The following is an 18,788-nucleotide window of genomic DNA, read 5'->3' as shown; positions in this document are numbered from 1 at the left end:
ACAAATATAGTCCTTTAAGTTCACGCACTGAATTAAAAAGTGGTCCGTCCTTCTCTCTCAGCAGTTCTAGAAGCATCAGTTGCTTTGTGCACACAGTGCTCTAGACAGGGGGCCTATCTGCAAGCTCCACACATTGGTTAGTAGTCCTGTTCGCGCAAGGATGTCTCAGCAGAAAGAAGGGCACAATGTGCCCATATAATTTCCTGTGGCTACAAGAGATCACTAGATGGCAAAGAGGGTTACCTTACCAACTGGTTGGTTGAAAGAAAGAAAGAAAGAAAGAAAGAAAGAAAGAAAGAAAGAAAGGTGCTTATTTCTGTTAATTTAATTAGCCACTAGGTAAAAAGGTAAAGGACCCCTGGATGGTTAAGTCCAGTCAAAGGCGACCATGGGGTTGCAGCACTCATCTCGCTTTCAGACCAAGGGAGCTGGCGTTTGTCCACAGGCAGCTTTCCGGGTCATGTGGCCAGCAGGACTAAACCCCTTCTGGAGCAAAGGAACACCGTGACGGAAACCAGAGCGCATGGAAATGCTGTTTACCTTCGTGCCCCAGCAGTACCTATTTATCTACTTGCACTGGTGTGCTTTCGAACTGCTAGGTTGGCAGGAGCTGAGACAGGGCAACGGGAACTAACCCCGTCGCAGAGATTTGAACTACTGACCTTCTGATTGGCAAGCTCAAGAGGCTCAGTGGTTTAGACCACAGCAGGAATGGGAGGGCAGCATGCAGAGAAGTTCACTCTTTCACAGTCCCCATGAAGAAGTGGTATCTGAAGAAGTGTGCATGCACACGAAAGCTCATACCAAGAACTAACTTAGTTGGTCTTTAAGGTGCTACTGGAAAGAAATTTGTTTGTTTGTTTGTTTTGCCCATGAAAATTGCGCACTCAAGCTGAGAACCCAATTGTGCCAATAGAAGTTCTAACAGAAGGCTAATAGCAGCAGGAGCGGGGATTTTCAGTGGGACAGCAGTGGGGATTCCCCCCCCCTCAAAACTCTCTACCTGCCACAGTCTCAACACTGCACAGTTGCCCCCAAAGCAACGATTTCTTGATTTCTTTATTAAGTGCCTTAACACATTTAATATAACGTGGTTTGACTCCAATTCAGAATTTTGAGTATCTATTCCAAATTAAGTGAAACAGGGCCCAATCCAGCCCAAAGATAAAACATGGTTAACTCCCACTGATTTCAACTGGGAGATTTAACCGACTATGCTTAACTCCTCTGTTGAGATCAACGGGATTTAACCGTAGCAAGCTTATACTTGTTATTTTTACGGTACAAGTTGGTAGGGAGCACCCTTGGCTTCGCTGCCTCTATGATGTCAAACTCAAGTGTTCAGCTGTAAAACACTTCTTCTTTTTAATGTGTGTTGCTTTTACATAGTGCCGCTAAAGAAAAAGCCCGCTAATGAAAAACAAGACATTGGAGGAAAAAATATTATCTAAGGCTATTAGACATCTCTCTTTTTAAACTTTTCATTACAAATACTGCTAATTACAGGGCTTCTCTTCTTGAGAGCCCAGCTGCTGTGCCTGATTAAGAAGCATTTATAAATCAGGAAGATGGGGGTGTTCTTAGTGTTTTACTTAGGGGGGATTCTAAAAATATTTTTTATAAAAAGAGTTAAAAAACCAAATACTTAAATGTGTCATAGTGATGGCAAGAGAGGCTGTTGAAGTAGATATAGTATGTACTCCCCATGGAAATATGGCAACCAGCATAATGCATCTCTTTACTGGAAGGCAGATAGGTTTTCCAGAGTTATTTCCAACTTTTAAAATACATTGAGCAGGGGGGGCTCTTTTCCACCAACTGTGCTATTTCAAAGGTTTTTCTTCTGTGGCGGGGGCAGGGTGTGGGGAAACAATATGCATAGGAAGGTACAAAGTTGTGCTGTTCGGTATTGCAAAAAGCAACAACCCCTGAATGTTTATTAACACCATTATTAACATATTATGGGTTTTTAAACACACACAAATCTTAAGAGATATAGGTGCATGTCTGAAACACAGGAGGGTGTGTGTCATGCCTGCTTTTCCCCAAAATAGCATCTCCTTTTTTTTCCAAATCAGCTTTAGAAGACGTAGAAGTTTTAAGGTGCATGTGCAGATAACATGGAAAAACTGAACAGATAGTCTCTGCTGTTCCCAAGTGATGTGGGACTGAAGTGTTTATATTTTCACTGAGAAATAGGTGCAAGGGTCAACCATCTATGTGTGTACACTGGCCAAAATCCACTAATCAATGTTATCTGTACTGCTTATTTACTGGGCATCACTCCTATGTGGTCCCCTCTTCCTCCCTGTGTTTGACTTTTCAGAATCTTACCAGACAGCAGGATTTCCCCTCCTCGGCCAGTTGTCGGCCAGTTTCCTCAAGCCCTTCAAATACAGCAGATCGCCACATCCCATCTTCTTGTTTGACATCCACAGCTCCGTTGTGAAGTGGTGGCATTGGTGCCACCTTGGAAAAGAGGCCTCGCTGTTGTTTCTGACTGGAAGTCTTTGCGTGGTACTCTCTGAGGCTAGGGCGGCCAATTAAAAAAACCTCATCCTACATAACAGGACTAGACAATGGTTTGGACAGTTCTCCAGATTCATCTGCTCCAACAGTGGAGTTAAGGTCTCAGAGGACACAAGCAATTTTATCCTCAACTTTGCAAACAAGTCACAGCAAGCTACCATCGGTTAATTCACTTCCTTTGGGACAGACTGTAAAGGGCCCCACACTACCTGGAAAAAGCTCTGCTGGATGGCACAATGAGGATGCAATGAAGGTCTTCTTTGCTGCCTTCACAGTCACTATGTAGGCTCAATTATGAGCTCTCATCAGTATTTGATCACATTCAACTGCATCCTTCACTTGCGCTCAAGCTGTTTCCCAGCTTGTTCCCTCATCCTAAATTCTGGAATATACCAGAAGCCAAAGGGGCTCCACAAAGCTGGAGTATGAGATTATATTTTCTTGAAAGTACTTGACAAACCTATGAAAGGTAGAATCTTTTATTTCTTTTTTTAAAAAAGATTTGGAGGGGGAAAACAACTTACAAAAGGCTTTGATGGAAAAATCTGAATAAATTATCTAGAAGAAGGTAGGATGAAACAACACAAGCCTAAGAGATTTATATGTCAATTTGTATTCAGCATGTTATTTCATTTTACTTCTGCATAAAACCTTTTACACAAGGAGTAGCTCAAATATTGCCATCTTCTGCTGAAGGATACCGTGCATTCAAAATCTTAAACTATAATAAAACATAGCATAGCAGTCCACTGAGCCTGTAATCTTAACTCCATTTACCTGTAAGTAAGCCCCATTGAATTCAATAGGATATACTTCAGAGTAGATATGGTGAAGATGGTGCTGTGCTTCATTTTTATTTTATTTATTTATTTACTAATTCATCTTTCAGCCTCCCTGTTTATATACAGCCTAGAACAGGCTTCCTCAACCTCGGCCCTCCAGATGTTTTTGGCTTACAACTCCCATGATCCCTAGCTAGCAGGACCAGAATTGTAGTCTCAAAACATTTGGAGGGCCTAGGTTGAGGAAGCCTGGCCTAGAACCCAAAATGGAACCAAACTCATAATCAGTGAAATATACTCAGAGTCCTGTAGTGATTTCATGCTCTTTATTGCAGCTTGTAAAACAGTGATTGAATTGCCCCCCAAACCTCAGGCTTTTATGTACATTATTTACACAATGAGTCCTGTCTGATTGGCTGATTCTGCTTCCCTCCTGGAGCCTGATTGGTCTTTTCCTGCAGGCCAATCAGTTGTTGCATTCTATGATCCTACCAGCCTAATAGGCTGATTAGCTTCTTCCTGGAGCCTGGTTGGTCTTTTCTGCAAGCCAATCAGCCAATCAGTTGTTGCATTCTAGGATCCTACTTGCCTATTGTTCTAGGATCCAAGCTTAGTACATAACACCATGTTCCGTACCTGGGCTTCTGACAGGTTTTTCTGGGTGCATCCATGCTAATTTACACACTTTTCTGCCAGTCTGTATGCCAGTGGACCTTATCTGTCTAAACAAGCACCCGGCATTCTGCAACACTGAAGTGTGCCCAACTAGACAGAGCACAGAGAACAGACAGAGGCTGACTCAGATCTCAGTGACTTTATATCACACTTTACAGGTCAAGAAAAACATCCACCACCATTACGAGCAGGCAAAACCTGCTCTTGCTAGGGTTTTACCATGTCACTGAGTATTACCATGTTTGCGTGTTCAGACCCAGAGACCTCCTCCCCTAAATAAATTCACACTTGACTCAAATTTTAGTTTGGTTTTTGGCAGAATTTAGGCCACAACTTTATTGATTACAGAAAAGTGAGTGGTTGCATAGGCTCTAGTTTGACTAGCTCCCTACACCGTTGCAGGCAGAGCTGACCCAGAGCTCTGTCATAGGTCAGCCAAGGGTGAACACCTGAGGTAGGTGAAAAGCCCAGGAACAGACTCTGTTCATTCCCCCAGATGCTCCCCTGGACTCAGGCACGGGCACAACCCCCTCTCGGGGGTTCACCAAACCATTGAGTCCCAGGACTCCTTTAACGGAATACCCTTCACATAGGGACGCCGAGACCGTTCTCCCATCCCTATTTAATGAACCAGTGCCTATCCACAACCTTACAAGTTGTGACGATTTGCTATGTGGCAGGTGAAACCCAGATGGCAACAGCCAATCAGTCAAGTGGGGAAAATTCCTGCCGCCCCCCAGCCGACACACAACAGCATAGCAAGGTCAATCGCAAAATACCCTAAATATAGGGAGAGCTGGGCGGGTGTTCCATTTGCACAAGCCGAAAGAGAATCTCTGGGTCACGTGCAAGGGATTAAATAGGTCCCTCAAACCATTTAGTCTGCACCCCATTGGCCAGATTACACCCAGCAACAAGGGACCTACCAATTGGGTGTTGTGGCTATCCAATAGACCCACCCACAGCCAGGAGGTCAGTCTCCAGGTCTCACCGCAACACATGCCCTCTTTTAGGGAGGACACAATTTAGCACTGGAAAAACAACAACATCAAAAAACTAAATAGCAGGTCTCACCATGAACAGTTATTCAGAGCTGAATAAGGAAAATGATCATTCTGATATTAATCTGCCATGATCAATAGCACCTCATGTGGCAGGGCAGAGCTGCAGAACTACCTTTCTGTGACTGGTATTGCTGCAGCTTACCTGAATGGGATAGGGCAGAATGGCGGGGTTTGTTTTCATAATGTACCTGTAAATGTACCTGCCCAGTAAGCAGACTGTCTTACACTATATTATACTGAACTGATCAGCAAGTAGCCCAACAATTTGGGTATCTCCATGAGGCTGTCAATTATTGAAGCTAAATACCTATCTTTCCATCTAAAACTTGGATTGCGATGGAAGAATGAGACAGCTTCAAGTGGTATCAGAGATCCACGAAAATGAGGTCAGGTGTTTAATGTTGCTCACCTGTGTTATATATATAACACCTGCTTAATTCATTGAACTCTCTGCCTACTGAGTCTTTGTTTTACTTTGCTTTTTTTTATCTATCGCTGGCTATTTTAGACGTAACCTTTCTCCCACCTTTATTTCTTACGTGGTTTAAATGTCCCACCAGTGCCAATGTTCCCTGCTTTCTGAAAGAACAACTGCAAGAAACGCTTACAAGTTTTTTCACATACACTTTCAGTATTGTTTTTTAAGGTTACAGCCTTGTTTACCGGTACTAAAATCAATAGGAAAATTTCATAAAGCCTCAGTTGGGATTGCCCATTGATGTACTTTGGCGTAGGCCTTATGGCTCTGCCTCTGGCTCTCAAATTGTACCTGACATTTCTTTCTAGAAAGTTTTCGGGTTGTGAATTCTGGTAAACTGAAATGTGCTGGGCTTAGAAAAGTTCTTAATCTCTCTCCTTTTTAATAACTTTACAAAAAAAATAATAAAGCTCGTGGCATGCTGATATATCATTTTCTCACATTTTGATTATAACAATAGACACCATACTTACGCTTCAGTGCTTAGATAATGTATTGCAGTTTATTTCTCAGTGTAGTGTAGTTTTTCAGCATTTCGATTCCCCCCTCCCCCCAAAAAAATGGATTTTCTTTTACTGCTATCAGTTGTTAGTCTCCCACCTAGACCTTAAAGGTGGGGTCTAGGAGCCTCATCCAGCCCAAGCAATTTCTTTCTGGCACATCAGAATTTGGCAGAGGCAACCAAAAATGTAAGCGGGGAATTAAACAAGGCATGTCATTTGGGTGGGTGGAGTTGAGAACCCTGGCATATGCAGGTCACCCCTACCTCAGTCATCGTATCAACTGTTTGATGAGCACAGAAAGGAAGACTACAGTATCTCCCCTCCTCAGCTGCACATAGCAGCAGTGTCTCCAGTTTGCATGGCCAAGGGTGGTGTGGCCACATTCAGCGTTGGCATGTGGCCTATGGAGAGGTAGGTTATAATAAAGCTTAGTTCTTTATTATATTTGTATCCTGCCCACCCCTTCGTCATCCTCCATCACCTTGTGAGTACTTCCTCCCCTATTGCTTGCTTGCCCTTGTGTGCCCCAGTCCTGGCTGCACCCCCACCGGGATCCTCTTCGTCCTCTCCATCCTCTTCCTCCTCTGCAGTTCATGACATGTAGCCACCATGTGTAAAAAGCAAGAGGCATAGCTTTTTGCTACACTAAATGCAACAGGCATAGCTTTTGGTAAGGCATAGCTTACCAGAATTACCTCAGATGGAATGTTTTCCAATGGAATAATTCATATGTTATAAGTCAGTATGGTATGGCATCAGTAGATACATGTATATGTGTGAATGTCTCAAGTGTCCTGAATATTTGCTTCTTATATGTGTCAGTAAGGAGGCAAAGCTTTCTTTTACTAATATTGGGACTTTGCGTGGCGATTCCCGCCCCCTCCCACAGATGGAATGAATAAAGACACCGGACACCAGAATTAAGGTTAAATGGGCAAAAAATGGCCACAACTTTATTGATTACAGGTAAGAGTGGTATTGGCCTTAGGCATTGGCCCTAACAGACTATCCGGGGAGGGTTAAGCACCAACAGGGGGAGCCCCCGAGATGCACATCCCTAGGCGCTCCCCGAGGGGTTACCGCTCGGGAGCGCGCTTTAGGCCCTAGCCTCCATAGGTTTCGGACGAGGCGACGCCCCCCGGAGTCCTTTAACAAACTACCCTTCATGATTTTGGGGGAGGTGATGGCGCTCCTCCCCCCCAACTCATTTGCATAACAATACCCCTGCCAATGCCTAACCGCCAAAACCAAAGGTGTTGTGATGTTTTGCTACGAGTTAGGCGAAAAAACCAAGTGGCTTTCAAAATACAGCCAATTAGCCAAATGGAAAAACTCCTACTAGGCCCCTTGCGGCGACCAGCCAAAGCCCATAGCAAAGTCCAAATGCAACCTAGAGGGTGGGTGGGTGGGTGGGTGGGAAACCGCAGCTGCTGAAAGAAAAGAAAGGGGCGAGCACGGGCTGCCCCGACCTTAAATGCCCCCTACTAATCCCGCCCCCGGCGCCAGCCAATTGGCTGGCACAGAGAATGATGAATATTGATGAGCCAGGGAATCCCCGAGTCCCGCGGGGCTGCAGCCAGCCCCGCGAGAATGTAGACGGGGGCGTGAGCCCGCACCCCCCCCCCTCCTTATGTCGGGAGTGGCTTTCTGGGAAAGGCTACTTAGGACAGCTGCACGTATCACCAACATGAAAGAAAAGTCATCTCTTTAAATATCCCAATCACATATCGTTGAGTGTCTGAATTTAAAAGTCTGTCAGCAAACGGATTCCCCCATCTAGGTTCCACTACCAGAAATGTGCCTCTCTGAGAGAATATCACTTCAGAGAACAGACTTTAGGGAGATAAGCTACAGGTGGAAGGAGGGTTCAAAATCTCCATTGCACATATCACATTTGCTTGGGGGGGGCGGGAGTATATTTCTCTCTCTCTCACTCTCTCTCTCTCACACACACACACAAGTTTAAGACACAGTTGGGAAAACACTGCTTTTAAAGAGATGGGTTAGCTACTGTCATCATGAATACTTTGGCTGTAAGACTTTTAGATAGTAACTAAACCCACAAAGATGTGAGGCGGAATATGAATAACTCTGAATGCATGGTAAGCAGATTGCGAATTGGATGGCAACCCAAAACAAAATGTGCAGGAAAGAGGCCGTGATTGTTTGTTCCTGTGAAAGTTGCAGGTCTGAAACGAAGGCCTGAGATGTAATTGTAATGTGTGGGGAATGGAGAATAAATTTGCACAACAAGAGGGTTTGTAGTACTTGGAGCGTGTATATGTTCCCTAATTAAATGGTTGTGTGAATACAGGCCCCTACTGTTAGTTTTAATTATAACATTTGGTGGAAACGAAGGGAAAGGTTAGCAATTTAATTTAATTCAACAACTTGTTCCATCTTGCATATCACTTGCTGACAAGTGACATTGTTCCTTGTTACTTCCCTGCGTTTAGAGGTTGTAAAGAATGCCACAATCAAAAAAACTACAGGAAGGGCTATAGCCCATCCTCCTACACAGAAGATGCTTAAATGCAGTTGGAGGAAAAGTGAATGAGGCATAAGGAGCTGGACTGCAGCAGGACTGCAGACAAGCTCACTTTCAGTGGTCTGCTCATACAGTGATGCAAGTGTCCAATATCTGTAGGTATCATCTGCTCATTCTCCCTTTTAGTACTTCTTGCTTTTTGATAAGCAGAGCATCAATGAGGCAATATCCCTTTTGTCAATTTCTCATTTCAGCAATTAAAATTAGCCAGCTCAGTGATCTGCACTGTACATTATGGGGAATTTCCCAAAGGTTTTTGCCAAGAATCAATCAACTTTTCCTTCAGTTGTGGTATTTTCATTACAAGACCAAAATATTGCCTACACAATCTTTCTTCCATACACACACACACACACACACACACACACACACACACAGTATATATGTGTGTGTGTGTTTTCTGCCCTTATATCACTCAGTAAAATTAGTCATTAGAGATTGTCATGTATATATGTTGTTGTTTTTTTAAGGTAGATAAACAAAGATGCTAAAATACATGTCTATATATGCCTCCCCCCTTCCTCTCCAGTGCTTTTTGTGAGAACAGTTTCATGCAGCCAACCCTGGCAGTTTGGATGAGAAAAAAGTTCCCTCGGTGGTTTTTCTGACAAGCCAGACTTATCCAGAAGGTGGTACGTGAATGGAAAAGCCTTTGCTGTGTTGGCCGCCCTGTGTCAGGGGCTGGACTTAGGAGGAAAGGTGCCCCCCTCCTTCTCATGAACCTTCCCAAGAACAGGAGGACAGTATAGATTTAGAACAGTGGTTTGCAGAAGGACATAGTTCAGAGCATAGCTGTCAACCTTCCCTTATTTGGTGGGAAACTCCCTTATTCCAGCGCCGTTTCCTGCTGCTATCCCGGATTGTTGATATCCCGTAAATTTCCTGGATTTCAAAGGAAGCAGCTCCTCTCCCTCCCTGCCGGCCAGGAAGGCTCCTCAACTGCGTTGCTCAGCTGCGTTGCTCACCCAATAAGGAGTCTGAGAATGACTGGGGGGTGGAGCTTGCATGCCTTGTGCCGATCAAATCGGCCACATTGCCTGGGGACTCGCCTTTGCTTCAGCGCTTCCCAGCGGAGAGGTGACAGTGTGGTTTTCCTTGCTGCATCCCCTTTGCCGGGTTGCTGTGCTGTGGGAACCACTGCGTGAGGCTTCGTTTGGCTGCTGGCTGGGCTTTCTGCCTTTGGGCCTTTGGCTCGGAGGGGCTCTACTCGTGTGTGTGTGTGTGTGTGTGTGTGTGTGTGTGTGTTTGAGAGAGAGAGAGAGAGAGAGAGAGAGAGAGAGAGAGAATATGTGTCACTTAAGCTGATAGTAGGAATGTTGTAGCTTCACACACTTACCTTCACACAATGTGTAATTAACTTGGGGAATTTTTTTACCGCAGGATGTGGTGAGGTCAGTACTTTAGATTTACAAGGGGACCTGAGAGATGGATGGGAGATACGTTTTGTCAGTATTAATGGTCAGCTAAATAGAAACTTAACCCCAAAAGTTAGGACCAAGATTCAAATCCTGACTGGGTAACTTTGCTCACTAGTAACATTGAACCATGAGGACGAGATGGTTGGACAGTGTTCTCGAAGCTACCAGCATGAGTTTGACCAAACTGCGGGAGGCAGTGGAAGACAGGAGTGCCTGGGACAGATGAGGCTGCTGATCCCTTATTTTGGCTGCTGATCGCTTATATTCGAGGCTGCTGATCCCTTATTTTCAAATCTGAAAGTTGACAGCTATGGTTCAGAGAATGTGGAGGGGGAAAGCTGGGAAATATTGGAAGAGGAAGCAGAAACACCGGGGGAGACACAGCTGACAGACTCTGTGTCTTTGGAGAGCGTTCCTGAGGCCTCCTGCCCCAGGACTAGACGTGCAGAGAGAGTAGCTGAACAGAAAGCTCAGAGACTGAAAGCCCAACTGGTGCAGGGATAATGTAGGATAAGAGAAATGAAGGGGTGTATGTGGAACTTTACTTGGAACAGTGCCATTATTAGGGAGGCTGCATTCCTTCATCATGCTCTGTGAATTATTGAATAAATTGCTTGGTGAGAACTTTTATCGTTTCTCTGATTCTGGGCCTCCACCTTGGGAGAGATCTGGTTCCCTGAAGTCTTGACAGAGCCTTGACACCCTAAAATGGCGTCCTGAGGTTCTCTAGACTAGGTGTGGTGAACCTGTGGTCCAACTGATATTATTGGTCGGCAACTTCTATCAGCTTCAGCCAGCATGGCTGGTGATCAGAGATGGTGGAGGTTTTAATAGTCCAGCATCACCTGCTCTAGACCTATGGAGGATACATGAGTGTGGTTATAACCTCCAAATTCTTCCAAAGGGTAAAAGAAATGTTTCAAAAAATATTCTCAGTGAAGAGAAAAAAGGAAGCAACATTACTAGAAACTATGTTTTCCACTCTCTTTTCATTAATACAGATGTTTAGTGGAAGTTCAGATGCTGCTGCTTATTTATCTTAGGACTCAGCTAGACTGATAAAGAAAAAGCGGTTTATATGCGTTGTATGTGCAATATTCAGTGGTACCTCGGGTTAAGAACTTAATTCATTCTGGAGGTCCCGTTCTTAACCTGAAACTGTTCTTAACCTGAGGTACCACTTTAGCTAATGGGGCCTCCTGCTGCCGCTGCCGCGCGATTTCTGTTCTCATCCTGAAGCAAAGTTCTTAACCCGAGGTACTATTTCTGGGTTAGCAGAGTCTGTAACCTGAAGCGTCTGTAATCTGAAATGTCTGTAACCCGAGGTACCACTGTAACATTGTGCAACCAGATGGCGAAATGGAGCCCCATTTTTCTCTACCTGTTTTCCCTGTTTAAATTTGTTGTTGTTGTTGTTGTTGTTTAGTCATGTCTGACTCTTTGTGACCCCATGGACCAGAGCACGCCAGGCACTCCTGTCTTCCGCTGCCTCCTGCAGTTTGGTCAAACTCATGCTGGTAGCTTCGAGAACACTGTCCAACCATCTCTTCCTCTGCTGTCCCCTTCTCCTTGCGCCCTCAATCTTTTCCAACATCAAGGTCTTTTCCAGGAGTCTTCTCTTCTCATGAGGTGGCCAAAGTACCGGAGCCTCAACTTTAGGATCTGTACTTCCAATGAGCACTCAGGGCTGATTTCCTTCAGAATGGATAGGTTTGATCTTCTTGCAGTCCATGGAACTCTCAAGAGTCTCCTCCAGCACCATAATTCAAAAGCATCAATTCTTCGGCAACCAGCGTTCTTTATGGTCCAGCTCTCAATTCCATACATCGCTACTGGGAAAACCATAGCTTTAACTATACGGACCTTTGTTGGCAAGGTGATGTCTCTGCTAACTGAAACGCTTCTTTGATGTGCCTAGATTCAGCCTTAGTCACTATAGTAAATGGATGTCAGAATCAGTGTCTTGGAATAGGCGCCCAATGCAATGAAAATTGATGGTAAGATTCTTCTGTTTACACATCCGTATATAAATATGCACTCAAAGTTACATCTTTTGGAATTATTTATCCTAGAAACATTTGGCTTCAAATAATAAATAAGGACCATTTCTGTAATGAATTCAGGTGACTGAAAGATTCTGATTTTTTTTAATCAAATGGAAGTCTCATATTAATTTTTTTAAGGGTTTTTGGTACATAATCCTAAAGAAACATTTCAGAAACAAAGTTGATTTCAGTTTCAGCATCACCCTGTATATATTTACTCAGAAGTAAACCCCTATGAGGTAGTTCAATGGCAGTTACTCAGATTGTATACATAAGATTGCCACCTGTCATCATATTTGTAGATTTCATATATGTGTTTTTAGAAGACATCTAACTGGTGGATAAGTAAAATAACTGTAAGCTATTGAGTCCGCAATCCTATGTGCAGGATTTGGGGAACTTGTGGTTGTCTAGATTACAACTCACTTTAGCTTCAGCCAACAGGACTAGTGGTCAGGAATGATGGGGATGATAGTTTAGCAGCCTGTGGAGAGCCTAGATTCTGGTTCCCCCCCCCCCCCCATACTTCTCCCTTGAAAACATATAGTGTTAACATTTAAATATCTGGTGCTTGTGTCTGTTAAAGACCCAGCCACTGAGCAGAAGAGTGGACACCTAGAAATTTTACAGTTCCTGGAGCTGGCATCAAATACCTAGATATACCTGTGATATTTCAGTTCTGCTTATACCAAGTGAGATGGACCACACACAAAAAAGACTCCAGGGTGTCTCTGAATGACAGCAAATTTATGAATATGACTCTGCGGGTCACAGAGCTGCTGAGCTCTAGCTATATGGATGCAGGAAAAAAACAATGTGAGGGCTTGGCCCCGTCTTGCCCTAGTGACCAATCTCCCCTATGTAGCATTAAACCATAGTTTAGAATTATGACTGAACACAGCCATTGTGTTTTCTTGTTGGTTTCCTTCACTGTTGAATCTGACCTCTTTCCAGCAATTGGCTTGGCAAAATGGTATGGCAGCAATGGGAGGGCAGTGGGTAGAGCGAGCACTGGGGAAAGGCAATTCATCTCTCTGCAAACGAGAAAGGATGCTTTATATAGTGCACCAAGCTAAATGGCAGAGACAACTGTCTTGAAAGGCAAATCAATCACAAGAAGGTATGTAAATGGAGTACTTAAAATAACATTAAAAATGTAAGGGTCAATTATGGTAAATCTATATATAAACTAATGCTCAGGTGCTTACAGTAAATTTTTTGGTAATTTACATTGCAAATACCAACCTTTAAACCAAGATTTAATCCAGCGGATTATAATAGGCGAGTTAACAATTCTCTGAAACACAAAACATATATTTGTTTCAAATTAATTCAGCTCCTTGCACTGAACGGAATAATATAGAACGAGTAACAATGAATGATGATGAAAAATCCAAATTATATCATGTAATGAATTGCAACCCTGCCAGGAGGAACAAAGGAAAACACTCAATGAATTTTAAAGAGATGTGGCTGGTTGTTGTTTTTTGAAAGAAAGTGTGGCAAATACAAAACAACATAAATGTCCTGATTTATCTCGGGGCATAGTGCTCAGGGATGTAAGTTTCCGCATGCATATCCCCAGTTGGATTGGGGTGGCAAATACAGAGCTGTATATGCAGAAGCAGGGATTCCTGTGCAGAAAATTCACCCTTTAGCTATTCAGGTGGAATTCTATCCTTTTAAATAATAATAATTAATTAAGGCTTTTTCATAATACAATAAGATAGAAGAAACTAATGCAAATAAAAACAAGGCCTCTGAGCTCATCAGCCCAAAAGTACTCTTCACACTGCTCAACAAGATAGGAGGCCCACCTAAGCTTCACAAGATGTTAATGTCCTTCCACCAGAACAGGTGTGGCACCATCCAGTATGACGACTCATTCTCAGATGCCTTCCCTACAAAGAGCAGTGTGAAACAGAGCAGTGTTTTCGCCCCAACTCTCTTTGGCCTATTCAGCTCCCTTATGCCTTCAGCTCAACTGGAGACAGTGTGTACTGTTGGGATACTGCCAGGGAGACGGAGGCATCAGGCAGGCCTCAAAGTCGTCTCCAGACGATCACCGGTTTCCCATGGAACAGCATCAGTCAATTAGCGACACGAGCCTCAGAGACATCCCAAGACTCGTGCACACCCTTTCAGCAGAGTCTCCACAATGAAAGGATGAACAGGAGAGCATATTTACAGCTTTATTCAACGTAGATCAGAACAAAGGAAAAACATGAACTGCTGGCCTCCATGTCCAGGAAAACAGCCAGTACAAAAGCTATATACAAAACAGAAGTTCTCAGCGAGAAGCTGAAAGTCAACAGGAACGTGATACACAACAGCCTGTTCCCTTTTTTTAAGGCGGAACGGAACTATATCCTAACATGTACTTCCATTCAAGGAGCGACGGGGGTCTGCTCAACCTGGTACATCTCTGTGCCAAGACAAAAGTGTTGGAGGTCTTTATCCGAGAGAAGTAGTTTGCAGAGGACGCAGCCTTGACAGTGCATTCCAAGGATGCTCTACAGAGGCCCCTCAACAGTTATGCTGAAGCCTGCGGGGAGTTTGGCCTTACCGTCAGCCGGACAAAGACCAATATCCTGGGTCAGGACATCACCAGCGTTCCACTCATCAGCATTAGTGACCACACGCTTGAGGTTGTAGACGATTTTGTCTACCTGGCCTCCACCATAATCAGCAACTTCTTGACGCTGAGCTGACGAGTGTACAGTGGTACCTCAGGTTACATACGCTTCAGGTGACATACGCTTCAGGTTACAGACTCCGCTAACCCAGAAACAGTGCTTCAGGTTAAGAACTTTCCTTCAGGATGAGAACTGAAATTGTGCTCAGGCAGCGCGTCAGCAGCAGGAGTCTCCATTAGCTAAAGTGGTGCTTCAGGTTAAGAACAGTTTCAGGTTAAGTACGGACCTCCGGAACGAATTAAGTACTTAACCCGAGGTACCACTGTATTTGCAAGGCATCTATGGCAATGGCTCACCTCTCCAAAAGCAGTGGTCAGAGGAGGAATGACCGCAGCATGACTGACACCAACAAAACATGTCTCTTCCATATTTGTCTCTGCAGCCACAACAGGCACTGTAATTCTCAAATAGTTTGAATTCACCCCCAAAGGTGCACTCCTTTGGGGGTCCCAAGACACACAGGTGCCAACAAAAAACAACTTTGGTAGCAGATGCAACAGGCGCCGTCTTCCATGGGGATCCCCACCCCGGTGTTGCTCCAGCAGTGTTGGCAGCTTGCCTGCCCCGGACACTGACATCCCACACTATGCCACCGCTTAACCATATTGTGCTTTATATGTTGTAATTCATCCTTGTGCTTTCTGGCAAAAGGCAGGTAAAAAAATAATACTACTACAGCTACTACTAGCAGCAGCAACAACAACAACATGTTGCAACTAATTTGGAAATCTGAATCTATTGAATGGCTGCCAGGACATTTACTATGCCTGATGCTCTGTAGAATTTTGATTCTAGTGGGGGGAAATTGCTGATTTATTGCAGCTCCTAACATTTGAAGCAGAACTTTTTTTAAAAAAGCACACCACAGTTAATGATGGGGGAAGGGAGTTAAAATTTGAGTTTTCATTTCCACTGAAGATCACCATCCATAGGATTTCCATACTGCTAGCCAAATATGGTGGTATCTCTGTGGGTTAAAGCACAGAGCTTACCAATCAGAAGGTCAGTGGTTCGAATCCCCGCAACAGGGTGAGCTCCTGTTGCTCGGTCCCTGCTCCTGCCAACCTAGCAGTTCGAAAGCACGTCAAAGGGCAAGTAGATAAACAGGTACCACTCTGGCGGGAAGGTAAACGGTGTTTCCGTGTGCTGCTGTGGTTCACCAGAAGCAGCTTAGTCATGCTGGCCACATGACCCGGAAGCTGTACACCGGCTCCCTCAGCCAATAAAGCAAGATGAGTGCCGCAACCCCAGAGTCGGCCATGACTGGACCTAATGGTCAGGGGTCCCTTTACTTTTACCTTTACCTCAGACTTTTAGCTTCTTCTGGTTTTATATTTATGTTGTACGTCAGGGGGAAATATAATTTTCAAACACTGTTGTTGTTTCATCTCTCTGAAATTTGGATGGCTTCTATCAAGAAATCCTCCATACCCAACTGTATACTGATTTTTTAAAAAAGTTCATCTTGAGTTTAAGAAGAGCTGCCTGCTCTTTTCCCTTTCAAGTTCTTCCTTCATTTGTGCTGTAAGTTTGATAAATAAATAAAAAATAGATTTTGCAGTATTGTTCTTTCAGTAGGGTACATTTTAAAGTCAATGATACAATGACTTTTTCCAGTCCAACAAAGGGCACACCTCATCAGTGTTCTTGGCTTTTTGGAATAATTTCAACCTCCAAAATGATAGGTTTAACTGTTTTTTTCCAACAGCAACAGTTTGGAACGAATTCCATCAGTGCTCTAGGCAAAAAAGTTAAACTTCTGTAACTAGACCAGTTTTACTGAATTTCTCACAAATATGGGCATCAGATATGGACCTTAACAAAGGTGATACTTTGTGCGAACTTTCATACTCATATGAAAAATCATATTGGTTTAATAAGGAGCATAAGACCACTGAAAATGCATTCCATGTTTATAAAGCTTCCACGGTTCTATAATACAATGAATGTATGCTGATCCAATTCCTTATTCCCCCCCCCCCCAGAATTTTAAAACTGTATGAGAACTGAACAATAAGATCAGAAAGAATAATGTGTGCTACTAGGCTTTGATAAATGGAATGGGATTATTAAAGAGGCACTGAACATTTCCTTTTATTTGCTATTCTCTTTCTACATGGCTTAACATTAAGTAGAAAATACCCAGTATTTTGCAGACTATAAAAGTCAGCAATAAAATGGTGCTTTTCTGTAAATTGTTCACATTTACAGTTGTATTAATCAAGCAGGAGCTGTTTCAAATGTAAGTATCATGATTGTTCTTGCAAAGAGAACGGACGTGGAGAGTGGTCCAAAATGTTCACATTTTAATATGAACCTACCTAATTGATCCTTCACAAAACAAGAAGCAAACTGAAACACAGGCCTCCTTTATAAGTTCCTCTTCTCCAAGTTTTGCAATGCAGCTCCCAACTTTTAAAAAATGCATATATTAGGAGAAAGCATGCAGAAAATTGCGTCTATTAGTGAACATATAAAACAAAAGTTAAATTAGGGGATATTACCGCAAAAATGTATATGTTAATTAGGCAAAATTGCATACACAAATATATATACTATATCGGGAGAAATGGGAACTGAAATGCTGAAGAGTTTTGATGAGAACTTTTATTAAGAAAAGCAAACTGATGCAGAAACGTGCAGAGCCAAGCTTAAGACTGAGAAACTGAAACTGACAGATTCATCCAGGTGACTTGTCTATTGAGGATTGATCCCTATTTGTTTGTGCAAAGCTTGCAAAGAGGTCCACAGCGGTTCTGAATTGTTTGCATGGAGGTTTTTCAACAGCCATTATTTAATTCTCATTCATCTTGATTTACATGTCCAGAGGTTATATGAATGACTTCCCATCATCCAATTCCTAGGCACACTTTCTAGTGCAGGGGTCGGCAACCTAAAGCCCAAGGGCCAGAAGCGGCCCATGGGGGTCGTTTAACCAGCCCATGGACTCCTGCCGCCCGCTCAGTCAGCTCCCATGCGCCTTGCTAAACTGGTGCGGAGCAGAGCGGGGACTACCTTCCGCGATGCTGGCCGGCTTCCCATTGGCTGCAGGAAGCTCCTCCACGCCAGAAGGAGCGCTGGAAATAGTGTTTGAGCATGTGTGCGTGTGCACTCTGGCCTACAGTGGCATCTGTGGGACCATGAACTGGCCCAAGCCACAAAATCTTTGCCGACCCCTGTTCTAGTGCTTTTTCAGTTGCCAGTAAAGGTAAAGGGACCCCTGACCATTAGGTCCAGTCGTGACCGACTCTGGGGCTGCGGCGCTCATCTCACTTTATTGGCCGAGGGAGCTGGCGATGTGGCCAGCTGGCTATGTGGCCAGCATGACTAAGCCACTTCTGGTGAACCAGAGCAGCGCATGGAAACGCCGTTTACCTTCCCGCTGGAGCGGTACCTATTTATCTACCTGCACTTTGACGTACTTTCGAACTGCTAGGTTGACAGGAGCAGGGACCGAGCAACGGGAGCTCACCCCATCGCGGGGATTCGAACCGTCAACCTTCTGATCAGCAAGTCCTAGGCTCTGTGGTTTATTTAACCCACAGCGCCACCTGCGTCCCTTTTCAGTTGCCAACCTTACCACAAAAAAGCCCAATGTTTAAAGTTGGGTTTGTTGCACAAGCTTTCCCAAGTGTTTTAATCAACTTTCATTGAATGAACCACAGATTTGTCAGTATGTATGCAGTTGAATCCCTCCCCTCAAATAGCTCCGTTGCATAGAGCATAGTGCTGATAACCCCAAGGTTGCAGGTTCAATTCTCCTATGGGACAGCTGCATGTTTCTTCATTGCAGGGGATCGGACTACATGATACTCTGGTCCCTTCCAACTCTAAGATTCTACAATTCTATGGTTCCATGACCCAAGCAGGGCAGGATACACTACAAGAAGAGAATGTTGCTTGAAATAAAGCAAAGGAGAGATAATAGTTTGTGCAAGCAGGCCCACAGACAAAAGTGCTTGGAAGAAGGAGGGTGATGGGTGGGACAAACTGAGGACTATACAAATCACTCTAGTTATTACTGTTTTGAGGACAGACTCACATAAACAG

The sequence above is a fragment of the Podarcis raffonei genome, chromosome 3 (assembly GCF_027172205.1).
Source record: "Podarcis raffonei isolate rPodRaf1 chromosome 3, rPodRaf1.pri, whole genome shotgun sequence".
Taxonomy (NCBI): domain Eukaryota; kingdom Metazoa; phylum Chordata; class Lepidosauria; order Squamata; family Lacertidae; genus Podarcis; species Podarcis raffonei.
This window is presented reverse-complemented; position numbering follows the sequence as displayed.